The sequence below is a fragment of the Heteronotia binoei genome, chromosome 11, assembly GCF_032191835.1.
Source record: "Heteronotia binoei isolate CCM8104 ecotype False Entrance Well chromosome 11, APGP_CSIRO_Hbin_v1, whole genome shotgun sequence".
Lineage (NCBI taxonomy): Eukaryota > Metazoa > Chordata > Lepidosauria > Squamata > Gekkonidae > Heteronotia > Heteronotia binoei.
The window spans coordinates 33,040,994-33,065,188 of NC_083233.1; positions in this window are offsets into that span (position 1 = coordinate 33,040,994).

A 24,195-nucleotide genomic window follows, 5' to 3' on the forward strand; every position below is an offset into this window, starting at 1 on the left:
ATGTTTAGCCTGGAGAGGAGGCGGCTGAGAGGTGATATGATTACCATCTTCAAGTACTTGAAGGGCTGTCATATATCTATGATGTATTTTATATTTTTTGTTATGGTTTATTAATACTGGTTTTTATGACCTTATTTGAGCCGCCCTGAGCCTGCTTTGGCAAGAAGGGCGGGATATAAGTCGAATAAATAAATAAATAAATATAGAGGATGGTGTGGAATTGTTTTCTGTGGCCCCAGAAGGTAGGACCAGAACCAATGCGTTGAAATTAAATCAAGAGTTTCCGGCTCAACATTAGGAAAAACTTCCTGACCATTGGAGTGGTTCCTCAGTGGAACAGGCTTCCTCAGGAGGTGGCGGGCTCTCCTTCCTTGAGATTTTTAAACAGAGGCTAGATGGCCATCTGACAGCAATGAAGATCCTGTGAATTTAGGGGGAGGTGTTTGTGAGTTTCCTGCATTGTGCAGGGGGTTGGACTAGATGACCCTGGAGGTCCCTTCCAATTCTATGATTCTACAATCCTGTTTACATTAAAGGAAGGCAGAAAAAGAGTGTTTTTGACCAAAACTAGAATGCACTTATGCTACATCTTATTCCAATGCTTGGCACATATTGCCCCCAGACAGATTCTGTTATGGGAAATCAGGCATGCAGGAAGCAAAATGCTGAAAAGACTACTGTAGAATGAGATAAGTTAGCGAACAAGATTTAGGACATTGAACCTGTGCATTCTATTTTTATTTTTTTTAAAGACTCTTCCTGCCTCCCATTTTGGGCTCTCAGGTAATGAAGGGAAAGCTCACTTTCATACCTCACTGTAATAAGTTGAATGGCCTGCAAAATGTCCACCTTTTGCCTATCTGCTTTAAATCTGGAAACAAGGATCCCTTTGGTGAGGGATGTAATCTCTGAGAATTTGCTCCCGTTTGAGGGGAGATAAGAGTTATACCTGGAACTGTGCTTCTGACTGAAATGATTTACTGAAATGATCAGGTTGATTTACTAACAGGGACTGCTTTAATTCTGATATTAAGGAAAGCATCTTGAATTTTTAAAGCAACATATGACCCGCAATGCTTATCCCTTAGAAGAAGGCAATACACATTTGTTTTACAGCAATCAACCAGACGATATTACAGGGAAGAAAAGAATCCTTTTGTTAGGAATGAAGTTCCAGTACTTTCTACTATGAATGAATTTATATATAGCCTAGAGATTTAAAAAAGAGAGAGAAGCAGAAAAATGGAACATTCAATTTAGGCACCATACTGCAAACTGAGTAAATGTCACCTTTCTTTTGCAAACTCACCATTTAACCTGCTTATTACAGAAGCAGCAGAAGAAATTCAGAAAAGCAGGTTGACAGACAAAACTGGAATCAGTTTTTCTTCCCCTTTATGTTTTAGTTTTAAAGTTTTAAAATGTTCAGTGTCCATTTTCATTCAGATGTGTGTCAATGTGCAGGTCCAGTCAAACCTGGCTTCCAATTCTTGTCACTTGGAAATTCCACTATTGTGTTTCTTGTATATGGCAGCAAACCCACTGATGATACACACATATGTCAGTACAAGGTTGACATTATGTTTATAGGCATGCATCTATGTAAGCCTGTCCCAAGCATCTGGCATTCAGAGAGGAAACTGCCTCAGCACACAGAGGTTTCATTTAGTCTTCCAGGTAAAAAACCATGGATTGAACTGGGTCTCTCTCTCTTTCTCTCTCTCTCTCTTTTTTATGAAGTCTTGTAAGTCAGTGGAGATCACCTTATCTTGTGATGATTAATTCCTGTTGCCAAATATGAATTATGTGAAAAAGTGCTTCAGTCATATTTTTTACCGAGTCTCACCTAAAACTCCTCCAAACTATGGCCCCTGTGCTACATGGCTTTTGTTCCATAATCTTCAGCCTAGCCTTTTTGATGGTCAAAGGTGACCTCCTGCTCCTTTGTCCTTTTTTGTCCTTTTGTACTCTTAGAAGTTCATTGATTCACAATTCCTGTGCAGCAGAAGACACTTATTTCTTATTTTTTGATGCAAGAGTCAAAAGTACTGAGACAAATTTTGAAATTACTAGAGTGCTCTTAAGATCCTTATCACTGAACAAAAGAGCCATGGTTTCTGGAGGATGGGGGGAAGGGCAGTTGGTTGAATAAAGGCTTAATATAGTAATCCCTCATCATCTCAAAAAAATATGCATTCTAGCAGAGCACGGAAGAATGTATCAATCCTGTTAAAGCCACAAGGGCAGATTCTATCAGTTTAGGGCCTATTCTGGATATCACTATTCAAAAATCTCCCTTGCAAAACCATTGTAGGTATAATGTTCAGTCTTACATTCAAAAAAGCTTTGCAATAACATGGGATGGTAAGACATATGGAGGGGGGGGTAAAGATTTTGAGTAAGAAAGACGGGGGGTGAGCACACTCTGTAGGCTCTTAGGTTCAAACTACCATGATTGATTTTGAGGACTCACTTTTTGATCAGAGCAAATGCGTTGGTTTTGCCCATCTCAAAAATATCATTAAACAGCATTCTAACTTTCGTCAGTTTCTCATCCAGGGTTTTCACGCAGCTTGATCTGTGGGTATCCCAATTTAAACTGGCTAACAAACCATCTTCAGCAAAGAGCTGTTTTAATCTCTGTTTGAAGACAAAAAGTTATGCTCTTGCTTCCAAGGATATCTGTCCAAATGCTGCTCGTAATACAATGTTTGACACACAGCATGGAATATTCAATATTTTTCTTAAGAATTGGTCTAGTGGTTGGTCGATATTACCAGAGATAGCTTTAGTCCATCCCTCATTCCATCCCAGCACTACAAGATCTGCTGGACCTGGACAATAGGTCACATCTGTGAGGCGGATTTCTTTGTAATCTTAGATTTTATATTTTTTTAAATTGGTCTTTTACTGTTTTTACTGTTGACTGTTGTTATGACGTAACCTGCCCTGAGCCTGTTCTACAGGGAGAGGAAAGGTTCCTTGTGCAAGCACCAGTCCTTTCCAACTCTGGGGTGACGTTGCTTTCACGTTTTCATGGCAGACTTTTTACAGGGTGGTTTGCCATTGCCTTCCCCAGTCATCTACGCTTTCCCCCCAGCAAGCTGGGTACTCATTTTACCAACCTCGGAAGGATAGAAGGCTGAGTCAACCTCGAGCCGGCTACCTGAACCAGCTTTCACTGGGATCAAACTCAGGTCGTGAGCAGAGCTTAGGACTGCAGTACTGCAGCTTTAACACTCTGTGCCACGGGGCTCATACGTTCTATGGGAAGGGCGGGCTAAAAAATAAATAAATAAATAAATAATCCAAATAGCTGAACCATAAAGAATGATGGAAACCACTTTCAATTAAAAGCTTGTATTGCTCTAGGAATACACTCCCCCCCACCACCACTTTCTGTGGAAAAATCTATTTATGGCATATGCACAAGGTTTTGCTCTATTAAGCGCTGTTCTAAATTGGGGAATCTAAGATAGGTGTGCTGAGAATAGAATGCTCAAACAGAAGAAAGCCTTGACTTGCTCAATATTGGAACCGTTGATAGACTATTGAGACAGGTTCCATATTCTGGCCTTGGTGAAGACTAGGATCTTAGACTTTGGGTAGTTAATCACCAGGCTTTCTCAACAACAATAACTGGAGAAAGACTGCAAGGCCTTTTTTAGTCCAAATGTGGTTCAGGACAAAATCATGGCATCATCAACATAAAGCAAAATAGATACATCAATCTCAGCTAATTTTGATTGATGGCAACAATCATCAAAACTTGAAGCTGTCTATGCATGTAGCTGCCCACGCCTCCTGTGGCAGTAAACCCCCAAAGAGTTTTCACTGGAAGCGCTTAGGCAGAGGTTGTTTGCCATTGCCTTCCTCTACAACATCTTCCTTAGTGGTCTCTCACTCTGCTTAGCTTCCACAATCTGACAACATCAAGCTATATTATACCATTCTACACACACACACACACCCCCAAATTACATTTATTATGTTATATATATTTTAAAAAAACATTCTGTGTTATTGGTGTTCTATGTTATGTAAAAATATGTCATGTTACCCACTGACAACATTTCAGGAGATGCAAAAGGAGTGCTCCAAGATTATATTTGGACCCAGACCCTTGGTTACCTCTCTACAGTCCAGTTCTTAATCTCCTCTATGGAAATAAATCAGATGTGACTCTGAAGGATCCATGATTGAGTCTTCCCAGAGTTTTTGAAGGATGAACAAATGAGTACTAAACAGTGAAATATTATCTGCCCTGTGTGTTAGAGTTAATGGGGGCTGTGAACGAAGCAATGATATGTAAGGGGGAATACCAATATCTCATCCAATGACATCTAAGTTGTTTGTCACTGTGAATCATTCCTTCCCATCTGAAGCTGCTGAAATCAGAGTTTGAACAACTATAATAACATCCTAAATTACAGAACTATGTAGTTTCAGCTTCTGGGCTCCTGTGGATCATACCTTAACAGTTTTGAGGAATACTACATATCCTTTGTTTTGAAGGAAACGTCCTGTTTACACATGTTCTGTTTCCAGATCTTGTAGTAACAAGGGTATCTTGGACGAAACATGGTCCAAATTTCAGATTTCTAGCTTATGTGGATACACCCTAAAAAAATTTTGGGGAAAACCCATAGGTCTCCTAATACACACAAAACTACAATCCTATAAACTTCTGACACAGTGGTACCTTACACCCAAGAAATTATCTGCAGTGTCATCTAACCAGTCACCATTTTGCTGGAGGAAATGTTGAGAAGAAGGTACTTTCACCCACTGCTGGTGGTAGTTCCCATCGTTAAAACTTTTTGGGAAGAAGTCCTTTCTCATATTTAACTAATTATGGGCTTTGCCCATAATTAAATTTAAATTCCCATATTTAACTAATTATGGCCTTTTTTTACCTCAGTTACCTTTTTTAAACCTCTGGACTGGAATACAAGTTCCTCATCACAAACAAGGTCTAATTTTGAGTCTCCTAGTAGCAGCCAGAACTGAAATTGCCTCGTCATGGAAATCTCCTCAGGCTACTTCTCTCTCAAGCTGGTTTGACAAAATCTGGGACATCCTTATTATGGGAAAAAATCACTGCTCACAACACTCTGAAGTTTGCCCTAGAAACTCACATTTCACAAAAAAATTGTTTTCATTTGTTGATTATGTAGCAACTCATGATCTCCAACCATACAACTCAGAATATCTCAATTTACTCTATATCTAATCTTATTTCCCTTTGAAATATCTTCTTTCCTCTTCTGTTTATGCTAGTCTTGATCTAAATCTTGCACAAGGTTCACACTACTGTTGCAGAAGGTACACTTTATAATGGTAATAGTATACACTACACTTTATGCTGATATTCTTTAAATCCCGCAAATTAATTGATTGATTATGACATCTTACATAACTTGCTGTTAATCTACTTCCTATGTTTCTTATTTTTTATTTTCTTTTTCATGCATACTGCAGCAGTTACGTTGTTTTCCAACAAGGTTTACATCTTATTTACACATACTTAGCTATAGTCAATATTATTTACTGCACTACAATGTTACTTACATCTTTGTTCCTTTGCACTCTTGTTTGGTTTTCTTATTGGAAAACTCCAATAAAATGTTAATTACCAAAAAAAATCAATAGGTAATTAAAAGTCAGTTTTCCTTCTGAAGATAATGATACACATTTGCTGGAAATGTGCAAGATGTCCAAAAAGCAAAACAATGTAGAGACACACGGTGTATTCTCTTTCTCCTGAATATGTTAGAAATACCTGTCTTGTATTCTGGTTGAAGCCTTTTTTTTTTTAAAGACAATTGTCAAGTTCCTGAAAAATGGATGTGATGGCAAATTTGCCTCTGACTCATATTAGTTGCTACCACAGCATTTTCTCCTTTTCGTCGGTGGGTTCTGAGAATTACATGCCATCCTTGAGAGGTTTGTTTGCAGCCAGCTTCCCTCCGTGGCAAGCAATTACATTTTTCATAAATGAATTTACATCCCCATGCTCCATTTGCCTGTTATGAGAGGATATTGTGTCCATACATCGCTTGATTTATGACCGAATTTTTGAGCTGATTGTTGTATACTGCACACATATTTGCAGCCAATTTCCTGTATCCATGTTGTCTTCTGTTTGAGTAATAACATTTTTTTTTACTGAGATATGTTATTCCCTAGCAAAGATTTGTAGGGAAGCAAAATGGGAGATGCACAAATTATCTTGGTTGTTTGGTAATGTTGCCAGCCATCAAAGTAGGCCACTCATACCTTGAGGAAGTTAGAGAAAGGGTATTACATTTTTACTTCTTTGGGATTCATTTATCCACATTTTTGATATTTCGTAGGCATGCTGGTGAGATAAACAGATGTGGCATAGTTTTAATAGACAATTTATATGTACAGGGGGTGTCATTCATGCAATATAAATGCATTTATATATTTGTTTATATATTAAAATATTTATACCCACCTTTCCAATAGTTTGAGGTGGCATAATGCACACTGCAACTTTGCTGAACATATGTATAAGGAATTACAGATTCCACATCTGTTTATCTCACCAGCATGCCTACGAAATATCAAAAATGTGGATAAATGAATCCCAAAGAAGTAAAAGGGAGAAGTAAAATTAAAATGGGTATTTTCAGGTTGAAGCAATAGGGATGAAAAGTTCAGCATCTCCTTGTGAATCTAACAACATCCCACTTATATTTCATTGGATGCAACCCACCAGAGTAGCCTACTGTGCAAGCCTGTGTTGCTGAAATTTATCCATCTTCTTGTTCATTTCAATGGCACACGCAACTGGAGACTCTCCCCACGGGGTTATAACCCCTGCAAACAAGTCAGTTCTGAAAGGTTCCAGTTTGCAACTTCCCTATGAAGTTTATGGAAGAACCCAAGGTTGAATGCTTGTGGTTACACACCCCTCTTTTCACTGTGATTCTGCTTGGTATTCAGATAAGTTCTTCCTCTTCTGTGCGATCACATTTTGTATGCTGAAGATGAACATGTTGTATTTTCTGTCTGATTCACTTTCATCAAGTTTAGATTGCAGACCTATCGGCTACATAATAAATAGGTAAGAAAAGGATGTCCCACATTCCCTTGTGTATAGTTTACATTGAAGAAGATGGTGGTTTTTTTTCCTCCTTCTACTAATGCATAGGATTTAGATTTTTTTTCTCTCTCCCCTGAGTGAATGGGCTGGACATTTCAAAACATAGCCTTTGTCGCTCAAATGATTCACAGGCCATTTCTGAATCTTTTTTGATTATGCAGCTTGGTAACCAGAAGGCATGCCTATATGTGGAATTAGCACTCTGCCGCTTAACAACCATAGGGTTGGTATGAACATAGTGTGCCACCACACCTACTCCATTTTCATTTGTTCAGGGTCACTGCAATCCAGAATCCTGCTGGGCTCAACAGTGTAATTATCTTCTGAGCAGCAATAGCACACTATCTTTTTTAGGAGAACCAACTCAACATCACAAAGTAGCAAGCTACTCTTCTTCAACATAAGCCGTCCTGAGCCCTATTCACAGGGAAGGGGGGCCAAAAAGTCTAAATAATAAAAAATGCTTGATATTCAGTTTTAAAAATAAAGGAAAACATTTCAGGACATGGTGTAAAAGCTTCCTGTCTACAGCTAGCAACGGTCTTAGAATAAGGTACAGGCGTTACTAGGCAGATTTCATGAGGTTAGACCAGGGCAGGTGCAAAACATACTTCAGGTTGCACCAAGAGCTACTAAGACATATCAGCAAGCAACTGCTCTTCTCCCATTGAAAATGCAAGATCTGTCTATAATACTTATTGGAAGACATGGGTACCAGGTCAGGTGGAAATCTGAAGTGAAGAAAACTGTGATAGTCTTTGTATTAGCAAAGCTGGAAAGTGATTTTAGATTCCATAATTTAGCTGTGCAACAAATGGTACAGCACCCAAAAAACAAAGAAGAAGAAGAGTGAAGGGAGGATATTACAGGCCTATCTCCTAAATCAGATACCATACATAAGGAGTAGTAAGGTGAAGAAACTCATTCCTCATCATCAGTGGGCTGTGGCTCAGTGGCAGAGCATCTGCTTGATGTGCTAAAGGTTTCTGGTTCAATTTAGCATCTCCAGTTAGAAGGATCAGGTGATAGGTGATGTGAAAGACCACTACCTGAGCCACTGCTGAGCCACTGACAGTATGAGTAGACAATACTGACCTTGACAGACCGATGGTTTAATTCAGTGTAAAGCAGCTTCATGTGTTCATATGAGACCATCTGAAATCCAGGAAGGTTGTGATCTGAACAGTATGCCATGTCTTGCTTTTTCCAGAATGGAGCCTTCTGCGATGGGAATGTGATGGTATGGCATGGTCCCAAGGAGCCACTAAAATGCTGTCTTCTAATCCTGCCTTGAATTGATTTCCAGTATATTTTGTAAAATGTATCAATCAATGTAAAGTATAATTCATTGGGGTTCTTTTTATTGAGCTACATGAACTTGCTTAAATTAGCATCCTTCAGAAATCAATATGTTTGAATTATACAGTACGTACGATATTTCACTGACAACTTGTTTGAAAGACACTCAATTTGCTTTTTGAAGAGCATGGCAGTATGTGTGTGTGGGGGGGGGGGTTACTTGTGAATTTCCTGCATTGTACATAGGGGTTGGACTAGATGACCCTGCAGGTCCCAGTCATTGATTCTATTAATACTGTACCATAATGTCCTATCATTAATCAGGAACACTATATTATAGTATCTTATATAGCCAAAAACTATTACCACAAGTGTGACTAACATTACCTTCTGAGAATAAATTTAACAACCCATGAATTATACTCCTATTAATCAGGAGACAAAGTTACAAAAATAAGCCTACAAAAGGGTCATAATATCATAATATCAAGAATTAATCAAGTACCTTTCGGAAGTGATGTTGTCTGCTGTATATTCCCCGAATGGAAACCATTTGCCTAACAGATTGGAGAAGGCTGAATGTGTCTCTGAGTTAGCTATGAAATCAGCATCCATCAAGAATATTTCCCACACCAGTCATCAACGAAGGGTTTGGAAGCCTTTTCCCATTAGATTGCAATTAGTAATCTGGCCTCTATATGCAATATTATAATACATTATTGCCTCGTTTGGGGAATTTCTGGATTGTGCCATAAATCAGTTAAAGTAAATTCATATTTTTTCAGTGACCTGATAATCAGCAATGAGCTTGATTTGGTGAAGAATATCTTTCCAGAATTTATGAACAAATTTGTAAGACCACCAACAATGTATTAGTGTCCCAAATTCCCCACAACTCTTCTAACATCAAGGAGACATCCAAGAATTTACATGATGAAGCCAGGAAGGAGTTGTGTACCAGCGGGTCAACATCTTAATCTTAATATCTTAATGTTCCCTCTAAACTGCAGAGTCTTGTGAGCAAAAATTCTACTTTGTGAGTTTCTGGCATTAAATTTGTGAACTACTGGCATTAAACTACTGGCCATCTTCCTTATCTTCAAACCCCTTCCAACCCTCCCAGCAATTAACACAGAACAATGGTCACATTCAACAGCCAGTTTCCTTATCACTACCCTTCCAGGAAGCCCCACCAAACAATGGGCACATCCACAAACCAATTGCCCTTTCATCACACCCCCTCCAGCCTAGAAATAGCAGCTCTCCAGCAGCCCTGGCCCCACTCAACGCACAGCAGCCAAGAAGGTCGGAGCGCCTGCTCCGGCTGCAACGCCACTGAGGATGTTCTCCGCAGCTGAGAACGAAACGTCTGGAAGAAAAACTTTCTCCAGTAGAACACGGCACTTGAGCCCAAAAAATTCTACAAACCCTAATACTGGCATTAAAGTTGTGAGCTACTGCATAAATTAATGTGCTCTGGGGTCATCCTTCTTGAGCTTAGACAAAAAGCTGTGAGCTGGAGGCTAAAAATCTGTGAGCTAGATCACATTAACTCAGCTTACAGGGAACACCCAGGAGTTGTATTTTAAAAGATTTGGAATGATATGTAGGGACTGACCATATTTTATCAGATTGAGAATCAATAATATTAAGATTGCAATCTCTGTTCCATGTTATTTGATAGTGTAAGTGGTGACCTAAGATGCATTGCAATAAAATATCATAATTATAATAAATAATTAATAAAGTTGAATACTGGAGGGAGATAAAAGAAAGGCCAGTTGGCGAGTGGGAATGAGAGAAGGAAGCAGAGAAAGGGGAGAGGGTATAGGATCTGCCAGGAAAAGAGAAAGAGGAAATAGTTTGGGGGAAGGAAATGCAAGAGATAATGATGTGACTGACCCCAACCCCTGCTCTAGTCTTTGCAGATTCTCCACTTGTTCTATTCTATTTCTCAGGTATTGGAAGTCTTGCTAGGACAGCTCCTTTCATCTGATCTTTGGTGACCTTTATCCTGTGAGCCCAGAACAACTAAAAATTACTTGGATTTGCAAATGTTAGTGCCTTCATTGAGTTCTCAACTTAAACTGTAAGAATCATTACCCTCCTTGACTTCTTGTTAGTTAAGAAACTATACAGTCCTCATGTGCGGCCCTTATGTCTGGCTAATTCTTCTCCCATGTCAAGAAGATGTTGAGTTTCACTATACATTCCCCAAACTATAAATCATTCCAGGCACCTATTATTTCTTAATGGCTTTGTGAGGAATGCCTTTTTGCAAAGGTTGTACAGTACTTCAAAATGACAATGATATAAAGTTTCAGGTATTCCCAACTCCCCTGCTACCATGAGGACAATATAACAATGAGCTATTCATCCTCGGACATGCCTTGGAATATGTATAATTGGCAATTCAATTAGAAATGCTGCTAGCATTGGCGAGATAGCAGAGAAGATGGGTGCAGATGTGCTTTCTATTCACTGGGTATAAAAAATCTGACTTGGATAGCTCCATTCATTTGATTAATCACTACATTGGCTGTTCTGACTTAATGGATGCATTTTATGAGTTCTACTTGGTGTGTGGAGCCAATTGTCCAGTGGTTGACTTGGCTGACTTGGGCAGGATCCAAAGAACTTGAGACTTGTTTCATGCAACCAAGGGACTTGTGCACCTGGAACAGCACCTTTTTCTCCCTGAGCCTGCCTTGGTGGGGTGGGCAGGATATAAATCAAATAAATAAATAATAATAATTGATCCATCTCAGGTAGCATGTGGTAAACTGGGAGGATCTGCAAAAGCAGTTTGTTATAAGGCATCAAAGAGAGTAACCTGTAGTGAAGATCATTGCTGGATCAGGTCAAAGATTCCCAGCATCCTCTTTCCCACAGTGGCCAACCAGATTTGCAGCACAATCCTACAGAGAGTTACAGTCTTGACTTCAATGGGCTTAGAAGGATGTAACTCTGCACAGAATTGCACTGTCACTTGACAAGCCTTCAGGCAGGACATCTTCTGCTGTTGCCCTCCAGCAACTGTTATTTAGCGGTATTGTCCTTCCAAACATGGAGATTCCAGGTAGCTATTGTGGCTAATAACTACAGATCTTTCCATAAATGTCCTTCCACCCTCTGCCTTTAAACCTATCTAAGAGAGTGACTGTCACTACACTTTGTGTTGTGAAAGCATATCTTTTTATCTTTGTCCTTAACTGAGTGCCCATTCATTTCATTGAATGACTCCAAGATCTAATATTATGGGGGCAAGCCTCTCTGTCTACTTTCTCTACATCACTTTCTCCCACTCTATCGCTCATATTATCATTTACAGAAAACTCTCATGGTGAAGCGAGAAAGCCCTTATCATCCGGCGTTGTTTATTTGTTCTTTTGAAGGCAACCTACTGTTTGCCATAGTATCACCAAGACTCCGCTTCAGGTTCTGTCCTGAGCTCACTATAGCTACTATTGCAATTGTGCAGTGACCAAGGGACTTGTGCGGTGACAAAACATGGAAGAAAGTGCCATTAACTCACAGCTGACTTATGGTGACCCCAGAGGGTTTTCAAGGCAAGGGATGAACAGAGGTGGTCTGCCATTGCCTTCTCCACCTAGCAACCCTGGACTTCCTGGGTGTCTCCCATTCAAGTACTAAACAAGGCCAACCCAAGTTAACTCCTGGGACCTGATGACATCAAGCTAGCCTGGGCCATCCAGATTAGGCACCAAATTTACAAACAGGAATTGATAGCCCAAATATGGCAGTGCTTCATTAAGCTTGCAACTAGAATTCAGACTTTGGCCACTTACACAACCTAACCTGTTGGATACTTAATGGGGGTCATGAAGATTACCCCACTTTGAGCTGTTGGGATGTCACTCCAGCAACTGCAGTTGCTCTGTCAGTCTATCCCAATAAATGATAATGAAAGATAGCGGACTCTGATTCCAAAGAGCAAGCTGAGACAACTTTAAAATTGATGGATTTCATTCTTCACTGGCTTGATTTCTTCCCTCCCCAAGAAGAATGGTCAGCTGGTCTAACTATCTGCATGTCACTCTCCAAGTGTGACTGAAAGGCATTTTCTCATCGCAAAGTAATACGAAATGTCAGAGTTCCTGTGTCGACCATGTCAGCCCCCACCTCTCTCTGTATTTAGTGCCATCAGGGTTAGCCCTGCTCTCTTTTTTCAAGTCTCTGATGTCTCATTATCAAAGTGACTGGCGAAAGATGTCTTGTGGGGTCTTGGCACTAAAAATATCTCTGTGCTTCAAAAAAACCCTGATTACTGCATGGAGAGCCACACACCGTGAAGAAGTTGCAAAAAGAACGGTGAGAGTTAATTAACGCAATGCTCACCTGGAGATAAGGGAGCTGTCACTTCAGCTGCATCAGTGAGGAGCCTGGATATGAAGCCATGGATGGGAGCAGCGCAGTTATAAATATCACGGAGGGAGAGGAGGGAGAGAAAGAGGTCATTAGGGTGTGGGCTCAGCAGCACCGTACAGCCGAGCGAAGCAGGCAGTTTCAGCAGTCTCTCTCCCGCTAACTAGTGCAAGCCATACTTCCCAAAATAGCCATGGACTGGTGTGTCTAACAGCCATAATCTCTCTCCAAGAGCTGAATTTGCTCATAGCGTGGCATATAGAGGACAATCATATCAGCCCCAGAGAATAAAAATCCATTACATCAGAACCCCCCAAAAAGCTTTTAGAAGAGCTCCATCGTTAAGGGAGATATTAATGGGTGGCTTCATGTATGTGTGTGCTGTCAAGTCGCAACTGATTTTGGCAATCCCAGCCACAAGCTTTCAAATCAGCGATAAGGGGCTTTCAAAGAAAGTGAGAAGAGGTGATTTGCCATGGTCTTCCTCTGTAGAGTTTTCCCTGGTGGTCCCCCATCCAAGTACTGACCCTGCTTAGCTTCCAAGATCACGTGCAATCAGGCTACACCAGGGGTGGCCAAATTGTGGCTCTTTCACACATATTGTGTGGTTCTCGAAGCCCCCACTGTTCCGTTGGCCAGCTTGGAGAAGGCATTTGTCTCTTTAAATCATTTCTCCAAGCTGAGCCAGCCAGCGGCTAAGAGAACTCATTTAAAGTTACTTTCTTTCCATCTTCCTTCCTTCCTTCCTTCCTACCTACCCACCTACCTACCTACCTCTGATGTTCATGTCTTGTGGCTCTCAAACACATTTATTCTATGTGGCTCTTACATCAAGCAAGCTTGGACACCCATGAGCTGCACCATACCATTCCACATCCCTATTGGCTGAGTAGGCAACCTTAAAGAGACATCTTCATGTGGGAGGCCATCCTGTGACTTGTAATCAAGCCATGGTTGGGAAGAGAATCTAGCTTTTGAAGGTTCCGGGGCAGGTTTATTGGCCATAAACAAATCTTCCCAATCATTTATGATTTGTGCATAGGATTCTAGGGTAACCTCTGAGTAAACATTCATAGTCATTTGACTGCAGAGCTGGCAAATCCTACCAGAACTAAAGAAATCTTTAGATTGCTTGTCTACTTTATTAGACCATTTGATTCTATTGTATCAGAAATTATAGAAAACCTCTGCCTCAAATTTCTCTGTTAGATGGAGAGAGATATTTTGAAACCTGAATGTTACACTTATTGGCAAATGATCACTGTCTTGCTGGGACCCAACTCTTAAATGAAGCACATGATCTAACAACATGCATAGGGTTGCCAAGTCCAATTCAAGAACTATCTGGGGACTTTGGGGGTGGAACCAGGAGACTTTAGGGGTGGAGCTAGGAGACATTGGGGGTGGAGCCATAAGCAAAGTTGTGACAAGCACAATTGAACTCCAAAGGGAGTTCTGGCCATCACATTTAAAGGAACCACACACCTTTTAAATGCCTTGCCTATATTAGAAATAATGAAGGATAGGGGCACCTTCTTTTGGGGCTCATAGAATTGGACCCCCCAGTCCAATCTTTTTGAAACTTTGAGGAGCGTCATCAGATGCTATGCTAAAAATTTAGTGCCTCTACCTCAAAAAACAGCCCCTCCAGAGCCCCAGATACCCCCAGATCAATTCTCCATTATACCCTATGGGAATTGATCTCCATGGGGAATAATGAAGTGCCCAGCAGACATTTTCCTCTCCCCCCCCCTCCTTTTCAAATGACTCTGAAGCAGGAGATTGGCATCTCTACTCATGAGTTGCTGAACTTCCAACTTCTTCAAAGTAACACAGAGCAACCAAAGGTTCAAGTTTACCTCTCCTATGCAAACGACCTCTAAAAAGATGGTGCAACCAAGGGAGGGTCTGGGCTGCTTTCACAGCCACTGGGAGCAGCCATCTTGTTCTGCCTACTCCCCCCCCTCCCCGCTCCCCCCATTCAGCCTTAAAGACACAGACAGACCATCCCAAGAGGAAGCCTTTCCATGCGGAGTCTGAAGCCTCGGGAGGTGGAAAGGCACATGGTGGCTGTGGGGGCAGGGCTTCCCTCGCTGGCCAGCTGACTGGGAGTGGGAAGGAGCCTGGGAAAGTGGGAGAACCCCCTCTGGGACCTGGGATTGGCAAGCCTAAGCATAATCAATGGTACTAACACCTTGGCTGGACCAAAAGGTATATTCAATGGGAAAGTCCCCCTTGACTGAACCTTTTAGGATGAACAGATCTAACCTGAGGCTAGTTTTGCTAACCTGAACCATGTAGCACCTTCATATATCAAACAGCTCAGAAAATTTCATGCAATCAGAAGCAATTTGCACGGAGTACAACAGGACAAGGAACAATTCTGACTGCATAGGGGCAAACAGCTTCTTTATTGGTAGTGGGAAGGATACATTTTGATCTGTTCCAAACAGCCTCCTGGTGGTGGCAATATTGTATACAGCAGCATTAAGGTGGAATGAAAAGGAAGCTACATATCAGGTGTAGATAGGATTACCAACCAGCGGGTATAATACTGATATGATAACTGAGTTCTTTCAAGTATTCATTTCTTGCAATTTTTTGTGTCTTTCAGTGATTATGGAACTCAAGGTGCTTTATGGGGGTTTCTGTAAAACTTTCCATTAAAACACTGGCCAGATCCAGCCCTACATAGCTTTAGGAAGGTTGCTGCATCGTATGTCCTCCATCCAGTGTTGGCGTCTAAGAAGCTAGCAAAATTCATATACCCAGGTTCTTCCAAACCCACAGTCCACAAGATTCTATCCTGGTCTCATCCGTATGCAGCAGTTGTTATTTTTTTAAAATGTCATTCTAGACTTGGCCCATCATTTCTACCATTTGTTCCCCTGCCCTATTGCATCCAAGGTCTCTTGGCATACACACAATATCTTGATCTTTTTCATGCAAGAACTTTTTATTTTTTTCCCCTTCTGAAATGTCCTAACTAGACTATATCACACTGATGGACTTGGTGTTTGACAGAGACTCCCTGGATCTCAAGGAAGCTATAAAGCATGAATGCTTTCCTCCTCCTCCATGTCTGAGTCCTAATTGTAGGAGTATAAAAGATATAACAATCCTTTAAACTGTGAAATATGTATGTGCTTGTCACAGTGTGAGAAGTGTCAATAAAATGCATTATCACAACCTGTTTATGAGCCTCTCCAGAGCATTTGACTGATCCCAGATGCTGTAACAGCAGCTGTTGATCATGACAATTCTTATGTTCTATTGCTAGGCTTCACAACCAACGTACCATAATCTGTGAACAGGATATACAGCTGGACTATAGCGAGTACTCTAGTACAACATTTAAAAACTAGTGAGGGGACATTTTAACTTTTCAAGACATTCAGTTGCTGACGTAAAAGTAGCAGCTACCCTACAAAGCCATTTCAAAGAGAGATTAGAAAGAAAGTCTGCTGAATTGCAACGGATAATGAAGCTCAAGACAATGCAGCCACCTGGACTGAATCAAGACCTAGGTTCTTAATGCTGATTTCTCCATGCCTACTGCCTCTCTGCATACACTTAATCCAATCACACCTGCAATTGTCATTTGCCTGTTAATGTGATTTGACATCTGAAATCACTCCACTTCTCAATATATAAGAACAGATGGACTCACATGTTAGAAGAACAGACTAGCGATGTCTCTTGCTCAGTCCAACCCCATAGAGCAAGCTAGATAGCTAGGACAATATCAGTCTCCTTCCTGGCTACTCTGCTTTCACTCACCCTCTCTAACCAATAGCATGTAATCTCAGGGAACTTCCTTCCTCTTTGTTCTCCTCTTCCTTCTTCCCTGCATGCATCAGGAGGAATGGCATGGTGTCTTTCCTCCTTATCTAAACTAAGCAGGTGGCCTACTATCAATCCAGAGCCATCCATAGTTAGCTAGAATGGTCACTCTTTTTCTCCACTACACTTATATGCTATGTTTCTTTAAATAAATCCACCACTCCAGTAGTGCTTTCTTAACTTAAAGCAACAGCTCTCTGCGCAATTTGTGAGATAGTGTGGTAACCATTAGACTAGGCCACGCTGCTACACTGAAACTCAGAAGGAGCTCTCTGCTGAGTGAAGGTAAGGAAAGCTGCCTGACCAGGCCAGCCATCCTAAATTAGACCAAACATCACATTCTAGCTGTAACTGAAGAAATGAGCAGTGACTCATGAAAGCTACACACAAATTTTGTTAGTCTTTAGGGTGCTACTGAATTTTTACTTTTTTCTATTGCTACAGTAGTGAGTACTAGGTACATCCAGCTCAGTATTTTCTGATTGTCAACAGAGAAAAGCCTTTCCAACAACAAGCCACCACCTGAGATCCTTTAATGGAAGCTGATAAAGACTGAATTTTCTGCATGCCAGAAGATAGTCAATGTGGTATAATTGTTAGAGTGTCAGACTATGATCTGGTAGACTTGGGTTCAAATCCCCACTCTGCCATGAAAGCTTGCCAGATGAATTTGGGTCACTCACACACTTTCAGCCTAGCCATAGGGTTGTGGTGAATTCTCCAATGATTATCTCAGCATGTGCTCTTTCACTGAGCTGGCAATGCTAATGTGGTGAAGATAAAACAAAGAGCAGAACAATGTAAGCCACTTTGAGTTCCCATTGGGGAGAAAGGCATGGTGTTAAGTAAATAAACAGATGCCAAATCCAGTAGGCTACCTCTGATCTACACCCAAGGAGACCAGTGGGCTTAGAAATATTTGTCTACCAAAATTGGGACACAGCAGGCATATTGTTAAAGCCACATGTTATTTTTATCCAGAAGTTTAGAATATATATATATTCCTGGAAGCAAAATCTAAGATGTTCATCACTTCCAGTTTTTTCAATAAAGTTGAGTAAAATAGTGTGAGGAAATGCTTGAGTGGAATTCTCTAATGATGATCTCAGCATGTGCTGTTTCACTGAGCTGGCAATGCTATCCTAAAGAGAGTTACAACCTTCTAAGCCCATTGACTTCAAGAGGCTTAGAAGGGTATAATTCTGCCCAGAACTGCAGTATTGGACCTCTTAGAATTGAATTTTTTTCCTTTGATGATGATACATTGTCATTTTATACAATAGCCTTGGTTTCCTCCTGCAGCATCCCGTTATTATGCACCAAAGAGATTCTGAAAGATGCCAGGGACATCGTTCATGTGTTTGCATATGATGTCTAATTCCATATAGCTCCACATGTACACATCTTTGAAAATATTATATGTAAATTAAGGCTTGCTTCCTCAGCACTCAATAATCATCCTGTTGTAATCACAATCAGAGGTGTTGCCTCATTTTCAAAATGATTTTTATGGGTCATAGAGATTCTAATCAGCATCAGCAATTTGAGATAATGACACCACATGCTTGTTGCATGTGTAAAGTGCAATCAAGTTGTAGCCAACTTATGGCGACCTCAAAGGGTTTTCAAGGCAAAAGACGTGCCATTGTCTGCCTCAGCATAGCAACCCTGGGTTTCCTTGGTGGTCTCCCATCCAAGTACTAATCAGAACTGTCTCTATTTAGGGTTCTGGGATCCAAAGAGCTTGGGCCAGCCTGGACCATTCAGGTCAGGATGCTGAGTGATCATATACATGTGGCTTTAACAATATGCCTGCTGTGTCCCATTCCCACCCATACTGGAACTGTGAAGCTCACTCAGATTCCCCATCAGGGCAAAGACCAAGAGTTGGGATGAGGTTGTTGAAACAGTAGGGAAGCTGTCCAATCAGGCAGCTGGAGACAGGACTTAAGGAATTCATCTTGAAGCAGTGTTTGTCAGCAGCATCTGGGAAGCTACTGAAAAAATTTCTAGCTGGTACACTAGTAGAGCTGATCCTGGCCAAATGGAAATCCAGTCTTTTCTCAAAAGCTGCGCTTGGAATATGGAGATTGTGCATTGTGAGGTCGGCACTCTGCCTGCTAGCACTGGCTGCTACTTGAGCTCACTGGTGTATTTGTTCCTAATGCCTTGCAAGGGGTGGGAGACCTTGGCATGTCTTGTATTGGGTGGCAACCTGAAGCATGGGATCCTTGGGTCCTGAAATGCTCAGGAGAAAGGCAGGCATACATATATGTTAAATTAAAAAAATATGCCCATCTGAATTCCAGCCTTCAGTAGAACCAATTGGGGCATCTTCTCCAGCAGGTATTCCAAAGAGTCTGTAAGGGTGAGTTGACTGGTGCCTGCAATGGGATGCCTCTTCCATTGCTAAGACTCCAGAGTTTATGTTGAAGCAGGGCTGGTCCTACCACTAGGCAAACTAGGTGATTACCTAGCTTTCTGGGGCACTGAATTGGGTGCCCCCCATGTGACTCAGTGACATTATCAGTGCAGTGGGGGGCCAGAAATTAGCCTTACCTAAGGTGCTAGACAGTCTAAGGCCAGTCCTGTGTTGAAGTAGAATGGGCCTGCCGAATCAGCCTCCAACCTAGAGGATGTCCCTTCTTTGGGGTTCTGGGAGGTCATGGGGCATGAAATCGGACTGCTCTTTGCTGGCCATGGTAGCTGCCATTTTTCCTTTGGTCATAATTTGCTGTGGTATTTCAGCTGTTGTCAGACAGGATCATAAGGATACATGATGGGGGGGGGGTGCGTTGGCAGCAAGTATTAGCAATGAGAGCATGACTTAGGGATGGCTCCCAGAGGACCAGATTATGAGACAGCCTGGAATGGACTCTGCAGATTTTATAGACTGAGACATATGAAGGTATGGGGGCAGAAGACAGAGCAGAGCAGATGGGTCACAAAGAGATGGGATCCCAAAACATGATCTGTCACAGCCAGGATCCTTCCCTGTATTTTATTTTGGGTTACATTCATTTGGGTTACATACATCAGCAGAATTTTGCACTAGCTATTTATGCTGGGGGGGGGGGGGAATCAGAGCTGTTTCTATAAGGCACATCAATTGGAATCTTCTTCATTGCATTAAGAATGTCCTCATTCTTTTCTCTTGGATGTCACTGGGTCTGCAACTTCCTTAATTCTGTTCTGAGTCATGCTGTGAAAACAGAGGACGGGAGTGTCCAGGAGGCAAAAAGTGACAGTTTGCAACACTGCATTTTAAGGAATCCAGCTATGATTCTGAGTGTTCTAAGAGGCATTAATATTGCGTCAAAAATAAATCTGTCAGTACAGGTTTGCGTCAATAGCTGCAAGATGCAGATGTGGTGAGTCCCCCCCCCCCCCCGCTCCCCATATTGCTGCTCAATTTGTTGCTGGAATCGTACAATAAAATGTTTTTTTGAGATGGGAATGCCATTTGCTGGAGCTAATATGATGTCTCCTGGCAGCTTTGGGGACAGCAGAAAGCTGTTTGAGGATGGGGCAGACACCTCAGTCTCTCCTATGCTGTAACAGGTATCTCCTGGGGAATATTGACCACATGCTCCAGGAGGTTCTACACCAACTACCTGTATCTCTAAGGCAGTACTTCCCAACATGTGGGTCACAGCCTGTGGAAGTGGGTCACAGGCTCTTGTGAGCATATGGTGGCCATTCCCTTCCCTTCCTTGCCTGGTTCCCAGCCAAACTCATGCTGAATCTCTGAGGTGGAGGAGGTTGGATATAAAACAAGGCAACCAACCAGCAGTCCATGGTGAGCAAGGCTGAAGCTACAGCTAAGCCATAATAGTAGCACATGTCTCTTCTCACCCACCACAGCAGTAGTAGCGATAGCTCCTTATTCAGCCCCACTGGGAGAGCCAGGTTGGTGTAGTGGACTTTTATCTGGGAGAACCAGGTTTGATTCCCCACTCCTCCACTTGCAGCTGCTGAAATGGCCTTGGGTTAGCCATACCCATCACAGGAGTTGTCCTTGAAAGGGCAACTGTTGTGAGAGCCCTCTCAGCCCCACCTACTTCACAGGGTGTCTGTTGTTGGGGGGGGGATATAAGAGATTGCAAGCTGCTCTGAGTCTCTGATTCAGAGAGAAGGGTGGGGTATAAATCTGCCAACTTCATCATCATTCCCTCCCTTACTCCAGCCATTGACAGAGAGAGAATAATGTGTCTGGCATTCTGGAGAGGATGTAGTGGTCTGAGCTAATGAGCAAAAGAAAACAGAAGGTGCTTAATGTTTAGAAACAGGTGCATTTCTCAAAAGGAGAAATGTTCCACTGAAGTTAAATGGAATTGGGGGGGGGGGGAATCTTTCAGTTCTAAAACAGTATCGTAAGAGAGAGGAGCTTCAGGTTTGATGTTGAGTTACTGACACATGAATAATTTCGAAAATTGCATACACTGAATACACATTTTCATGGAGAAAATTGCAGTGTAATAAAGCCAAAATTGATGCAAAGGCTATAGAATGCTAAGTCTGATTCCAGTAAATGAGAAGCAAAAATAAAATGGAGATTTGCAGTTGGTTGAGTTCAATGGAATTAGAAGGGCGTTAACTCTGCTTTGGACTGCAGTCCTTATGGCCAAAGCAGATGGGATAAGAAAGCTGAAATCATTCTTACGAAAAGAAAAATTATGATTGTAAACGAAGGCGCTCATGCCCATGGAATGCAGACGGGCAATCTGTGTCATTTCTGTGCAAAGATCAGCAGTATACGACAAACACAATGACCATTCACAAAACTAGTACTCTATTCTGAGTTCTGCTACATCAGTTTAATACCAGAGATAGGAGAGGAAACTGTGTCACCGATTTACTTTTCATCAAAATAATCAGTGGTCATTTATACAATACTGTTCACATTGGGCGTTTTCGCACTGACCTTAATCGGCAGCGACGCCCCTCTTCACCGCGCAGGATCTGCGCGGATTTCGCACCAATTGCCGCGGAGCACCCGGAAGAGCCGGAAAGTCCTGCGGCTTTTGCGGTGCAAATGGAAACTGGGTTTTGGCGGTTTCCATTTGCGCCGCAAAAGCCGCGGGACTTTCTGGCTCTTCCGGGTGCTCCGCGGCAATTGGTGCGAAATCCGCGCAGATCCTGCGCCGTGAAGAGGGGCGTCGCTGCCGATTAAGGTCAGTGTGAAAACGCCCATTGTGTGCAATCCCAATGATCAGGAACATTCAAATAGTATGGCTGCCTCTGTGGTATTCCTGCCAATTCATCTCCTCTTCTCATGTAGGAGTTGTGGCAGCTGAACATTCAGTGGGAGGGCTTCTAGCCCCACTGGTGGACCTCCTGATGGCACTTGGGTTTTTTGGCCGCTGTGTGACACGGAGTGTTGGACTGGATGGGCCATTGGCCTGATCCAGCATGGCTTCTCTTATGTTCTTATGTATTCACATGCCTGAATTGTATCGTGAATTTCTCATCCAGGGTGCTGGCATTTATATTCTCGAGGAGAGTGACCATTTTTATCCCAGAATCCTGTGGTACTTCTTAAAACTGGTCTGCATCCACCACCTTCTAACCAATTAAGTTGCAATACTTCCTTTTGTTCCATTTTAAGACTTTATAAACTGCAGGCTGGGGGGGTGCGTTCTAGCATGCCCTGAAACATTTATCTCCTCTTCTTCCAGCTTTTGTATGCTGTGAAAGACACTTGATTACCTGCCAATTCAGCTCATATTCTCTTCTCATGTAGGAGTCGTGGCAGCTGAACATTCAGTGGACTGGCTGTGTCCCAAAAGCTCAAATGTGTTCAGTTAGAAGAAAAAGATGAATGGGCATGCGCAATCACATGCTGCTTTCTTACAGCTGCCACCTGCCCCATCCACCTGGTGCTGCTGATGCTATTACCTCTGACTTAAAAGACACATTGCTAAAAAGAATTAAAAGTCAAGTGTTTTGCATTTGGTGCTGAGACATATTCCTTGGGCATCTCTGTGCCTTATCATGATAGCACAGCACATGAATCTTCCAAGAAGTCCTTACAATCATGATAGATGCCATTGACCGAATAGGAACAAATAAAAGGCAGTGTTTCCACTGTAGGTCATTTAAACTATGCATCCTACTGTATAGTCACAAAGAATGGGCAAACTCTGAGTGACTGGTGCTTGAAAAGTAGGTCACTAATAACCTGACCATGAGTCTGGGGGACGACTGAGTTTGCTGACTGGACAGACACAAAAGCAAGGGTGAAATTCTAGCAGGAGCTCCTTTGCATATTAGGCCACACACCCCTGATGTAGCCAGTCCTCCAAAAGATTACAAAAAAGAGCCTTGTAAGTTCTTGGAGGATTGGCTACATCAGGGGTGTGTTGCCTAATATGCAAAGGAGCCCCTGCTAGAATTCCACCCCTGCACAAAAACAACTGCAAGCTGCAACACAGGTATCCACCAAGGGACAACCACGCTATGACCACATAGCCACAAAGCAGCTCATCATGGCATTTGACATCAAACAGCAGCCTGAGTGATCCAGTGGAGTGCGGGGGGAAGCTGATCCACTTGTAAGCTGATCCACTTGTAAGAGTTCAGTTAAGGTAAATTCAGCAGGCAATCACATTTCCACTAGTTCTTTGCAGATGGATGGGGAGTAAAAAGGGACAACACTAGTCACTGGAACACTCGAGGGCTGACTTTATTCACTTCATAGTGAAATAAGGATTAAGGATCTGCAGCATCCAAAGGCAAAAGCTCACTCCCTACTGAAGCCCAGCACAGACAGAAGAGTCAGACCTCTTTCTCCTTTGCATCCTGAGTTCTCAGTGAGAGTGACGCTATCCTAGCTCCGAACCTTTTGATATAAAGTTGTAAACTGCCCAGTCTCCTCCTTGCCAAGCTCAAGGGAGATGGACCCATGTCCTTTCTCCTGAGCTGTTAGGTCTTTGAGATGTTTCTGCCCAACCCATAAAGGCCTAGTAGTGTCAAGTCTGCTATGGGTTACTCAATATCTGTATTAAGGTTGGTTCTGAAGTGAAGGAGTCTGGGTACTTTACAGTGTACACCGGGGGCTGCTAGCTCACTCTCCTGCCCCCTCTCTCGAAATGCCTTTGTTGTGTAATCTGCTTTGAAATGCTAACCTGTGAACAAGATAGTGGCGCCTTCCCAGCCTTGTTCTCTGTGGGGAGCATGGGGTGTCAAGACTTCGGTCTGGGAACGAAAGAAGTAGCATCCTAGTGTGAAGATGTGTTGCATAGATTGCCCCCCGTAGGAATCCTTTAGATTCATACTTTAAATACTGGATTAGTGCATATGTGTTTCAGTCCTTCAATCTCTGCCATGGTCCACAGTTCTGATTACAATAAACTTGCTACTTTATCAAGAGACTCGTTATTGAATTCAGCCGACTTGACAAGTAGTCCCAGGTTTCAGGTATGAAGAGCTACCCCTTCAGCCTATTAACTGATGCCTTTGGATGCTCACCTAAGCTTTGTACATACCACTCAACCAACTTTTCCCACACTGCTATATAGGTGGGTCAGAAAAAG